The sequence below is a fragment of the Rhinolophus sinicus genome, linkage group LG05 (assembly GCF_036562045.2).
Source record: "Rhinolophus sinicus isolate RSC01 linkage group LG05, ASM3656204v1, whole genome shotgun sequence".
In the NCBI taxonomy this organism is placed as follows: domain Eukaryota; kingdom Metazoa; phylum Chordata; class Mammalia; order Chiroptera; family Rhinolophidae; genus Rhinolophus; species Rhinolophus sinicus.
Genome location: NC_133755.1, coordinates 52672176 through 52685060, shown reverse-complemented (window position 1 = coordinate 52685060; position 12885 = coordinate 52672176). Strand labels below are relative to the sequence as shown.

General features: G+C 36.3%; 1 protein-coding gene across 4 annotated transcripts in view; it reads right to left on the bottom strand.

Annotated features, from left to right (window-relative positions):
• ALMS1 (ALMS1 centrosome and basal body associated protein) overlaps positions 1 to 12885 on the bottom strand; it is a 143069-nt gene that overhangs the window by 94750 nt on the left and 35434 nt on the right. The gene's annotated exons all lie outside the window — the stretch shown is intronic.

The window sequence follows — 12885 nt, the reverse complement described above, 5'->3', positions numbered from 1 at the left end:
AAGGATGCCCACTCTCATCACTTTTATTCAACATAGTACTGGAAACCCTAGCCAAAGCAATCAAGCAAGAAAAAGAAATAAAAGACATCCAAATCAGAAAGGAAGAAGTAAGTGTGTCAATGTTTGCATATGACCTATTATATATAGAAAGCCCTAAATTCTCTGCCAAAAAACTGTTAAAATAAATGAATTTAGTCAAGTTGCAGATACAATATCAATACACAAAAATCAGTTGTCTCTATACACTAATAATGTAATATCAGAAAAGGAAATTAAGAAAAGAATCCCATTTACAATTATATCAATTAGAATAAAATACCTAGGAATAAATTTAACCAAGGAATAAAAGACCTGTACAGTGAAAACTATAAGACATTGATGAAAGAAGTTGAAGAAAACACAAAGAAATAGAAAGATAGTCTGTGCTCATGGATTGGAAGAATAAATATTGTTAAAATGTCCATACTACTCAAAGCAATCTACAGATTCAATGCAATCCTTATCAAAATTCCAAAGGCATTTTTCACAGAAGTAGAACAAAAAAATCCCTTAATTTGTATGGAACCACAAAAGATCCCAAACTGCCAAATTAATATTGAGAAAGAAGAACAAAGCTGGAGGCATCATGTTCCCTAACTTCAAACTATAAAACTATACTAATCAAACCAGTCTGGTACTGGCATAAAAACAGACTCATAGATCAATGGAACAGAACAGAGCCCAGAAGTAAACCAGGCATATATGATCAAACAAAAAAACCAAGGATACAGAATGTGAGGAAAGGACAGAATCAGTGAATTGAGGACAAATCAATACAATTAATAAATCTGGGGGCCGGCCAGGTGGCTCAGGCGGTTAGAGCTCCATGCTCCTAACTCCGAAGGCTGCCGGTTCGATTCCCACATGGGCCAGTGGGCTCTCAACCAGAGGGTTGCCAATTCAATTCCTCGAGTCCCGCAGGGGATGGTGGGCGGTGCCCCCTGAAACTGGGATTGAGCACGGCGCCTTGAGCTGGGCTGCCACTGGGCTCCCTGATGGCTCAGTTGGTTGGAGTGCCTCCTCTCGACCACGGGATTGCCGGTTCGACTCCCGCGGGGGATGGGGGGCTGTAACCTCTGCAACTAGAGGGCGGCGGCTGGACCTGGAGCTGAGCTGTACCCTCCACAGCTGGGACTGAAAGGACAACAACTTGAAGCTGAACGGCACCCTCCACAACTAAGATTGAAAGGACAACAACTTGACTTGGGGAGGAGGCCTGGAAGTACACACTGTTCCCCAATGGAGTCCTGTTCCCCTTCCCCAATAAAATCTTTAAAAAATAATAATAAAAATAAATAAATAAATAAATAAATAAATAAATCGGAACAACAGAGAAAAAGGATTTAAAAAACAAACAAACCAGGAGCTCTTGGATTATAACAAAAGATCTAACAGTCATACAAAGACTGACAATTAAGTTTGCAAACTTGTTGCTAACCTTTTTTGATAATAGAGGGATTATTTATTATGAATTTGTACCAACTGGACAAACAGTTAACCAGTTAACCAAGTTTACTATTTGGAAGTGCTGAAAAGGCTGTGTGAAAAAGTTAGATGATCTGAACTTTTCGCCAACAATTCATGGCTCTTGCATCACAACAACGCAGCAGCTCATACAGCACTCTCTGTGAGGGAGTTTTTGGCCAGTAAACAAATAACTGTATTGGAACACCCTCCCTACTCACTGATCTGGCCCCCAATGACTTCTTTCTTTACCTGAAGATAAAGGAAATACTGAAAGGAAGACATTTTCATGACATTCAGGACATCAAGGGTAATACGACGACAGCTCTGATGGCTATTCCAGAAAAAGAGTCCCAAAATTGCTTTGAAGGATGGACTAGGCACTGGCATCAGTGCATAGCTTTCGAAGGGGAGTACTTCGAAGGTGACTGTAGTGATACTCAGCAATGAGGTGTGTAGCACTTTTTCTAGGATGAGTTCGAGAACTTAATTGACCTCATAGTATCAACAGAGTGCCAGAAGTAGAGAAGAAAGGTGGGGGTTAAATAAAAATACTCACAGAAATAATGGCTGAAAATTTCCCAAATTTGGTGAAACATACACCTACAGTTTCAAGAAGCTAAGTGAATCCCAAATAGGAAAAATCCCAAAGAAATCCACACCAAGAAACAACATAATTAAATTTCAAAAAACTAAAGACAAAAATCTTGAAAGCAGTCAGAGGCAAAGATGCATGACTTATATGGGAACACCAATCTGACTGATAGCAATTTCTCATCTGAAAATATTGAGGCCAGTGGGAAGCGGCACACCATTTTCCAAGTGGTGAAAGAAAAAAACTATGAAACTAAACTAATTCTATATCTCGTTCAATTACCCTTCAAGAACAAACGGGGAATAAAGACATTTTCAGGTAAAGAAAACTAATAGAATCTGTGACTAATAGACCCATCCCCAAAGAAAGGCTGAAAAGTTCTTCAAACAGGAAGGAAAAACAGGAAACACCATGAAAGTTCACAAAGGAAAGACCAACAGAATAGATAAAAATAAAGGTAAATATAATAGACTAGCATTCTTTTCAAAAGTTTCTTAAATCATATTTGATGATAGAAGCAAAAATTTTAACACCGTGTGCTGTGGTGCTCAGTGTATGTAAAGGAAATATTAAAACAGGAGTATTTTAAAAGTGGGAAGGGTAAAGGGAACTAATTATACTTCATTCCCACGGGGAGAAGTTGAAACCAGTAGGACAGTTATAAATTATGTATGTATATTGTAATACCTAGAACAAACTAAAGAAACTACAAAGCAATATACTCAAAATACTATAGATAGATCAAAATTTCCATGTAACCATAGTAAGGCAAGAAAAGAGAAACAGAGGAATAGAGATAAAACAAATAAAACGGCAGAATTTAAGGCCTAGTATATCAATAATTACCTTAATGCAAATGGTCTAACTACACCAACTAAAATACAGATATTAGCAATGTTTTAAAAAAATACAGTGATAGGCTATCTACAAGAAATTTACTTCAAACACAAAGACATAAAAAAGTAAAACGATTGAGACAGAAATATTGTACAAACATTAATATTTTTAAAAGTAGGAGTGGTTATAATATCAGATAAACTTCAGAATGAAAAAAATCACTCGAGACAAAGAGCATTATTACATAATGATGAAAAGATCAATTCACCAAGAAAATGTAGCAATCCCACACATGTATGCAATAAAATCCAGTCTGATATTGTGAAGGCAGTAAGAAATGGGAATGGAAACTGAATGGGCAAGAACTAAAATCTGAATATTAATTTAAATAAAATATCTGTTTCTTTTCTGTATTCTCTATTGGCTCCCCTTTCTCCTACTGTGTTCTATAAGATTCTGTCCTTGGAATTTTGCTTTTCTCTATACTCATGCTCCCTCTAAAAAGCTTAACTATTCTTGTAGCATAATTAAATCATGGATTATTGAGGTCTTCCAAATTTACATTTCCCATTTTTTCAACTGGTTTTGAGCATATTCCAAATTGAATAATTTCCTGAAAATCAAATTTAATATGTCCCAAACTAAATTCACTTCCCTACTTGCTAATGGTGTCAACAATTCTCAATAATCCAGACTCCAGTTTGTCATTCTACTTCCAATCTCTCCTGTACTCTGAACTACTCAAATGTATTATGGTAGCTAGCATTAGTTGAGGCTAACAGCTGATACCAATAGTGGAATACAAGCAAAAGCTTAACAAGGAGAAAAAAAAGAGAGAAAGTAAAAGAGAACTAAGCTAAACCCATACTCGAGGTGGGGGGTGGGGTGGGAGAAGAGTGCAGGTCAGCAAGGCTGTACACATGCCAAAGGCTATGCTTTCAGGTGAGGAAATTCAGAAGCTGGAAATAGTGCAGGGGAAACTGACTTCAAAATGACTGAGAGACATAGCAGATCTACCTGACACAAAGAAACAAACAGGGAGGCAGCCAATATGGGGAGACAAAAATAACATGTCCCAAATGAATGGTCAGAACAATGCTCCAGAAAAAGAACTAAACAAAATGGAGACAAGCAATCTACAAGACATGAGTTCAAAATGCTAGTTATAAGGAGGCTCAATGAACTTAGGGGAAGAGTAGATGAACCCAGTGAGAACATTTACAAAGAGATAGAAAACAAAAAAGAACCAGTCAGAAATGAAGAATTGTCATGCAGGAGATCCTGCTTGCTGCGCCATTTGTCATGGGAGGCAGCCTGCGGGGTCTCAGCTCCCACTCCCCACATAAGAACGCAGGATGTGGCTAGGCCAAAAAGGAACACCCATGGAGCCATAGGTAGGGGAGTCATACCACTATAGTCTCACTGGAGGCTGGAGCCACACGACCTGCAACCTGCTGTCCACTTTTCTGCCTGCCAACCAACCAACTGACCAACCAACACAGCCGTGGCAGTTGTATCAGTGGCTAACTGGTTACAGCTGACAGCCAACTAGCCACAGTTGACGGCCATCTACTACCCAAGCCAGCACCTTTCCACGTGAGGCTGAGAGCCTGGAAACTGCTCTCTGGGATTCTGTCCCCACAAGAATACAATAACTGAAATTAAGAATATAGGACAGCCAGTTAGCTCAGTTGGTGCTCATAGCACCAAAGTTGCTGGTTCAATTCCCACATGGGCCAGGGAGCTGTGCCCTCCACAACTAGATTGAAAAATAACTACTTGACTTGGAGCTGATCGGTCCTGGAAAAAACACACTTAAAATAAATAAAAGTTAAAAAAAGAAAAGAATACATTAGAGGGAATCAACAGTAGATTAGATGAAGCAGAGTACTAAATCATCTATTTAGAAGATAAGGTAGCAGAAAACACGCAACCAGAATAGCAAAAATAATTTTTAAAAAGAGGATAGCTTAAGGGGCCTCTGGGACAACATCAAGCGTACAAACACTTGCATAAGTGTGCCAGAAGAGAGAGCGCAGGGAATTGAAACCCGGTTTGAAGAAATAATGACAGAAAACTTCCCTATCCTGGGGAAGGAAAAAGACACACAAGCCCAGGGAGCACAGAGAATACCAAACAAAATGAACCCAAAGAGGCCCACACCAACATATCATAATTAAAATGCCAGAGGTTAAAGACAAAGAAGAATCTTAAAAGCAGCAAGAGAAAAGCACTTAGTTACCTAAAAGAAAGCTCCCGTACAGCTAATTTCTCAACAGAAACTTTGCAGGCCAGAAGGGATCAGCACAAAATATACAAAATGATGAAAAGCAAGGCCCTACAACCAAGATTACTTGAACCAGCATAAGGCTGTCATTTAGAATTGAAGAACAGATAAAGAGCTTCTCAGACATGAAAAAGCTAAAGGAGTTCATCACCATCTAACCAGTATTACAAAAAATTTTAAAGGGACTTCTTTAAAAAGAATAAAAGATCAAAACTATGAATAATAAAATGGCAGTAACTACATAACTATCAACAATTGCTTTAAACGTAAGTGGATTAAGTGCTCCAATCAAAAGACAAGGTGGTTGCATGGGTAAGAAAACGAAACCCCTTACGTATGCTGCCACTTCAGATCGAAAGACACACAGACTGAAAATAAAGGAATGGAAAAAGATATTTCATGCAAATGGAAATGAAAAAAAAAAAAAAAAAGCTAGGGTAGAACACATATATCAGACAAAATAGACTTTAAAACAAAGGATGTAACAAGGGATAAAGACAGACTCAGCAATTCCACTTATGGATATTTATGTGAAGAAACCCAAAACATTAATTTAAAAAGACATATAAACCCCTTTGCTCATTGCAGCATTATTTACAATAGCCAAGATATGGAAGCAACCTAAGCGTTCACCAATAGACAGACAGATGGATAAAGATGACTGGGTATATACAATTACTCAACCATAAAAAAAGAATGAAATCCTGCCATCTGCAACAACATAGATTGACCTAGAGGGTATTATGCTGCGAGGAGTACCGTGTTTCTCTGAAAATAAGACCTAACCAGAAAATAAGCCCTAGCATGATATTTCAGTATGACATCCCCTGAACATAAACCCTAATGCGTCTTTTGGAGCAAAAATTAATATAATACCTGGTCTCATTTTCGGGGAAACACGGTAAGTCGGGCAGAGAAAGACAAATGCCATATGATTTCACTTATGTGTGGAATTTAAAGAACAAAAACAAACAAACAAAACAGAAACAGATACAGAGACCATTTCAATGGTTTCAAAATTGGAGGGGAGTTAGTGGGGTAGGTGAAAAAGGAGAAGGGATTAAGAAGTACAAATTGGTAGCTACAAAACAGTCATGGGGATGTAAAGTATATCATAGGAAATATATTGTAACAACTTTGTATAGTGTCAGATGAGTCCAAATTTATCAAGGTGATCACTTCGTAAGTCATATTAAATGTCTAATCACTATGGTGTATGCCTGAAACTAACATAATATTGTATGTAAAATGTAATTGAAAACTAATAAATTATTTTAAAACATTTTTATATAAATATTTGCTCTACCTAATTCTCTCAGCTCCTTTAAAATACGTAAAATTATATAAATAATTATAACAATGTATTCTTGGGTTTGTAACACATACGGGTGTAGTATATATAAAAACAATAGCATAAAAAAGGAAGAGGGAATAGAGCTATACCAGAGTAATGTCTCTGCATCATACTAAAATAAAGTTAGTATAAATCAGGAGTATATTACAATACAATAAATCTTGTAAGCCCTAGAGCAACTACAAAGAATATAACTTTAAAAATAACTAGAAAGTCATTAAAGAACCTAAAATGTCACACTAGAAAATATTCACTTAATGCAATAAAAAAGTAAAGTAGAACAGAAGAACACAAAAGACATGAGACACATGGAAACTAAAAGGTAAACCAGAAAATGTAAACCCAGTCTCATCCACAATGACACTAAATGTGAATGGATTAAACAATCACGTCAAAACGCAAAGATTATCAGTCTGCATTTTTCTTTTTGTTTTTTTTTCTTGTTTTTTATTTTTTATCAGTCTGCATCTAAAAAAAAAAAATCCAGCTATAAGCTGTTTATAAGAGGTCCACTTTAGGGCAGCCAGTTGGCTAAATTGGTTAGGGAGCAGTGCTCATAACACCCAGGTCACCGGTTCGATTCCCACATGGGCCAGTGAGTTGCGCCCTTCACAACTATATTAAAAACTTGACTTGAGCTTATGGGTCCTGGAAAAACACACTGTTACCCAATATTCCCCAATTAAAAAAAAAAAAAAAGATGCACTTTAGATTCAAAATACAAATAGATTGAAAGTAAAGGGATGAAAAAGATATGCCATAAGCAACCATAAGAGCTAGAGTGAGTAGCTATACTGATATAAGACAAAAGTTTAAAACAAAAATATTACTAGAGTTAAAGGACAATTTATATCCACAAAACGTCAATTCATCAGGAATGTAACATATTATAAATTATAATATATAAACATAAATGCACTTAATGTAATATCTCAAAATATATGGAACAAATCTGAAAAGAAGGGAGGAGACAATTAAACAGTAATAGTGGGAGATTTCAATACCTACTTTCAAAAATGGAGAAAACAAGTAGGCAGAGATCAACGTGGATGCAGAAGACCGGAACACTGTAAATTCACTAGAACTAACAGATATGTATAGAACTCACCACCTAACAACAGCAGAATGCACATTCTTCTCAAGCACAAACTGTACATTCTACAGGATAAACTATATGCTAGGACATAAAACAAGCCTCAATAAAATTTAGAAACTGAAATCATACATACAAAGTTTATGTTCTCCCAAAAAAACACAATCAAATGAGATCTCAATAACAAAAGGGAATTCATGAATATGTGGAAATTAAACAACACAATCCCAGATAACCAAGTGGTCAAACAAGAAAAATTACAATGGAAATGTGGCAATATTTTAGATGAATTAAAACAAAAATACCACCAAAACTCACAGCATGAAGCTAAAACAGTGCTTAGAAATTTATCGATGCAAACACCTGTATTAAAAAGAAAGATCTCAAATCAATAACCTAACCTTTCACCTTAAGAAACAGTAAAAAGCACAAACTAAAACTGAAGCAACTGAAAGCAAAAAAAAGTACTAAAGACTAAAATGGATATAAATGACACAGAGGTATAAATAGTAGAGAAAAAAATTAGAAAAAGTAGAGAAACTAAAGTTTGTGTCTTTGAAAAGATCAACAAAAAATAAAAGATATCTTCCTTAATCTGATAAGGAGCATCTGTAAAAATTCTACAGCTAATATCATATTTAGAGTCAAAAGACTTGATACCATCCCACAAAGACCAGGACAAGACAAAGATGTCAGCTCTTGCCACTTCTATGCAACACTGTACTGGAGGTTCTATCAGAACAATTGGGAAAATGAAATATATAAAAGGCATCCATATTGGAAAGGAAGAAGTAAGACTGTATTTGCAGATGACTTGGTCTTATGTAGAAAAATTATTAAGAAAGCCACACAAAATTATTAGAAATAATAAACAAGTAGTTCAGGTTGCAGGCTACAAAATTAACATATAAAAGTCAACTATATTTCTATACACTGTCAATGAATATTCCCAAGTAATATTAAAAAAATACAATTCATTTTACAGTAACACCAAAAGATTAAAATACTTGGAATTAATTTAACAAAGTGCAAGACTTGTACACTGAAAACTACAAAATATTGTTGAACAAAATGGCAAAAAAAACAGAAAGACATCCCATGTTTATAGATCAAAATATTTAATATTAAGATGGCAATACTCCCAAAACTAATCTATAGATTCAATGCATCCCGACACCTGCTACAACATGGATAAACCTTGACATTATTCTAAGTGAAATAAGCCAGTCACAAAAGACAAATACTGTATGATTCCACCTATATGAGGTTCCCAGAGTAACCAAATTCATAAAGATGAAAAGTAGAATGGTAGTTGACTGGGGCTAGGGAGAGTGGGAGTTACTGTTTAGTAGGTAGAGTTTCAGTTTTAGAAGATGAAAGATGGATGTCTGTGACATTTGCACAACAATGTAAATGTATTTCACACTGAATGTATATTTAAAAATGGTTAAGATGGTAAATTTTATGTGTATTTTACCCCTATTTAAAATATTAAGTATTTAAAAAGAAGAGAAACAGATAAAGCAGATTTCATCAAAATTTAAAACTTTTGTGTTGTAATCGATACAACTAAGTGAACAGACAACCCATAAAATGGGAGAAAAATTTTGCCAATAATACACCTAATAAGGGACTTGTATCCAGAATATATAAGGAACTCTTACAACTCAATAATAAAATGATAAATAACCCAATTAAAGTGTGAGTGAGGATCTGAATAGACATTTCTCCAAAAAAGATAAACAAATGACCAATATACATAAGAAAAGATGCTCAAGGTCATAATCCATAAGGGAAATGTAAATCAAAACTACAAGATACCACTTTACACTCACCAGAATGGCTATAATCAAAAAGACAGAAAATAAAAAGTGCTGTTGAGGATGTGAAGAAATTGGAACCCTCATATTGTTGGTGGGAATGTAATATGGTACACACTCTTTGGAAAACAGTTTAGTTGTTTTTCAAAATGTCAGACATTGGGACCATGAACCAGCAATTCCACTCCTAGATAAACAGCAAAGAGAAATGAAAATATACACATACATTAAAACATGCACATTGATGTTCATAGCAGCAATATTCACACTAGCCAAAAGGTAGAAACAACCCAAATGGACATCAACTGATAAATGAACAAACAAAATGTGACATATCCATACAATGGACTATTATTTAGCAATAAAAAGGAATGAGTACTGATACATGCTATAACAACATGGATAAACCTTAAAAATGCACTCAGTCAAAAAAGCCAGTCACAGAAGAACACATGTTGTATGATTTCATTTATACAAAAATGTCCAGGACAGGCAAATTTATAGACACAGTGGGATAGTGTTGCTTAGGGTTGGGAGTGCTGAGGGAGGTACAGAGTAAGTAGGGAGTGACTGCTAAAGGGTACGGGGTTTCCCGGGGGACACGAAATGTTCTAAAATTAGAGTGTAGTGATATTTGCACAACTCAGTGAATTGTGCACTTTAAGTGAGTGAATTGTACGGTATGTGAATTACATCTCAAAAACGCTGTTTTTACAAAAAGCTAATGGTTTAAATTTTCATTCTAAATATATTATTTTCCTTCCAAAGCTCTAGCTTAGTTGCTTTTATTATATATCTGAACACTTTTTAAAAAAGAGATTTTTCTTATCCAACATGTAAATAGCTTAGAAGTCACTCCCATATCACAAGAGCTGAACAAACTGAAAATCAACAACTCTTCTTAGACCCATCAGAGAACTGAGTTTACACGGTAGACCAACATCCTGAAAACTGTACAGACAGGCAAATACAGAAAACCACAGATTATGGGTAGCAGAACCCTCTGAAACCAGAAATTGGTAGAAAAAATTAAACTGTAATTGGCAAACTGCTAGAGGCTAAGTATGGACTCTCTTGAGAGATAAAAACTCCTGGGAACCAGCCTTAGAGGGGACCCCACACTTTCATGAGTTTTACTTCCTGGAACCCTGAGGCTCACAGGATGATGACGGGACAAAAATGCCCTCACATTTATAGCAAGGGAAGGGGGGAAGGAACCATTTTAGAAGCCTAAAGCCCTCTGGTCTCCATAACAATAGGCTGACCTCAAGGGAAACTAAATTACCAGAGCATGATTTGGTTTTATCAGAGACTAACCAACCTAAGAGAAGGGAAACACCCAATTCCAGCCCCTTTTGGCCTTCCTGTTTCACCTAAGGAGGGGAAAAATGCTGAGAAGCACTTGCAAAGTAATAGCCCCAGGAAACAGGCTCACTAAAAGACTGAGACCTAATCATAGGGTTATTATAATGCAGCCTCTCCCTTCCACATATTACCACTACATCAACAGAGCTCCTGTATAAATAGCTTACAGATGAAAGAATGCAAACAAGCCTCAGATCCTATTTAAGGAGTCTCAAGGGAAGCCAAAAGACAACCTGGGAGAAAAAACAAGGACACCACAGGAAATTTTAGAGTCTTGACACCACAGTTACAGCTAATAGTAATATAGCCTAACTCCTAGCCAGATAAACTGAAAACTTCACAACAAAGGCCCATTTACTTCAGTCTTTTTACCTAATACATTATGTCCAATCTTCAACAAAGAACAAGGCATGTCAAAAGGCAAAAAACAATCTGAAGAGAGAAAGCAAGAAATAGTACCTGACTCAGACATGGCAGAGATTTTGGGATTATCAGACCAGGAATTTTAAGTAACTATGATTAATATGCTGAGAGCTCTAATGGAAAAAGTGGACAACATGCAAGAACAGATGAGTAACGTAAGCAAAGAGATGAAAACTTTAAGACAGAATCAAAACAAAATGTTAGATATCAAAAATACTGTTAACAGAAATGAAGGATGCCTTTGATGGGTTCATCCATAGGCTGGACAAGTTGAGGAATAATCAGTGAGCCCTGAAGGAGGTCAACAGAAACTTCCCAACCTGAAATGCCAAGAGAAAAAAAACAAACAGAATACCCAAGAACTTGAGGACAACTTCAAAAGATGTTAGGGAGGATAGACTGCAACTTGAGAATTCTTTACCAAGGCATGCTATGATTTGTTAAAGAAAGCCACAAAAAGACATTTTTAGACACAATGCCCTTCTCAAGTCCTATGGCAGTCCTCATTTCATCTCTAGGACCAGACCAGATACGAATTAGGACCCTCAGATTGTTCTAGTATCAAAATTACCTCTGGTAATTACTATTTTTGAGGCCACTCATTTCAACTATACTCATCACTGAAATCCCTGGTCAAGATAAAAGCAACTATTACCAGTCTCCTGTCCCCACATTCTGTTTCTGCTCTGTTTTCTTACCTTGGTTCCTCCCACTATTCATTTTTTCCCTCCCTTCTTTCCTCTGTGACCTTTGAAACCATTCTATTTAATAAACAACCTTTCTCAAAATTTTCAGAGAATAATCTCCAACTTTTTGCTTTAAAAAAACACACCTTGATTTTCCTTTTGATTACCTTGAGGGTAATCAAGAGGAAACATTGATTACCCTCTTCCATAGACCATGACTCTGGAAACAAGGGGATATGAAAGTTGGCATTGACCGCTCACAATCATGTCCTTACCCTTGTTTTCTATTTTCCTCAAGTAAACAAATAAACAAAACCATACAAATAAAATCTCCTTTTGGAGGCTCAGACCACAAACAGTTTCAATATCACCCTCAATTACGTTCTCCTTGTGACTCCCAGCTGCTTCCATTCATTTTTTGAAGACTTCAAGGTCTGAGACACAGGCTTTCTGTAAACCCCAAATCCCACATAATCCGAAAATATTTAAACACAGTTAACCAATCCAATAAGCTAGCCTCAAAAAAATCTCAATTTTCTTTATCCCAGTGATTTTTATATTCAACTTCTATCCAATCCCAGGGCCAAGCAATGGATCTTATCACCCTTCAAACCGATCCCCATCTAAATGAACTAAATCACTCTTACCAAAATTACCCATTCTTCTAGCTCTCTCACTAACTCACACCCACCTCATCTATTAAACTTCATAAATAAATCTCTGTTCCTTCTATTTTCTCCCAGACTAACAACTCTCCTGACTTCTATTTTTCCCCTACGCTGGCTGAAACCAACAGCTGATCAACTTTTCTCTCACTGACTCCCTTCCACTGCTATCCTTCCACCACGCCCATCCACTCAACAAATCCCTTAACCAAGGATCAATCCTGTAATTTATCTCCTCCATTTCTTAGTTTTAGTAG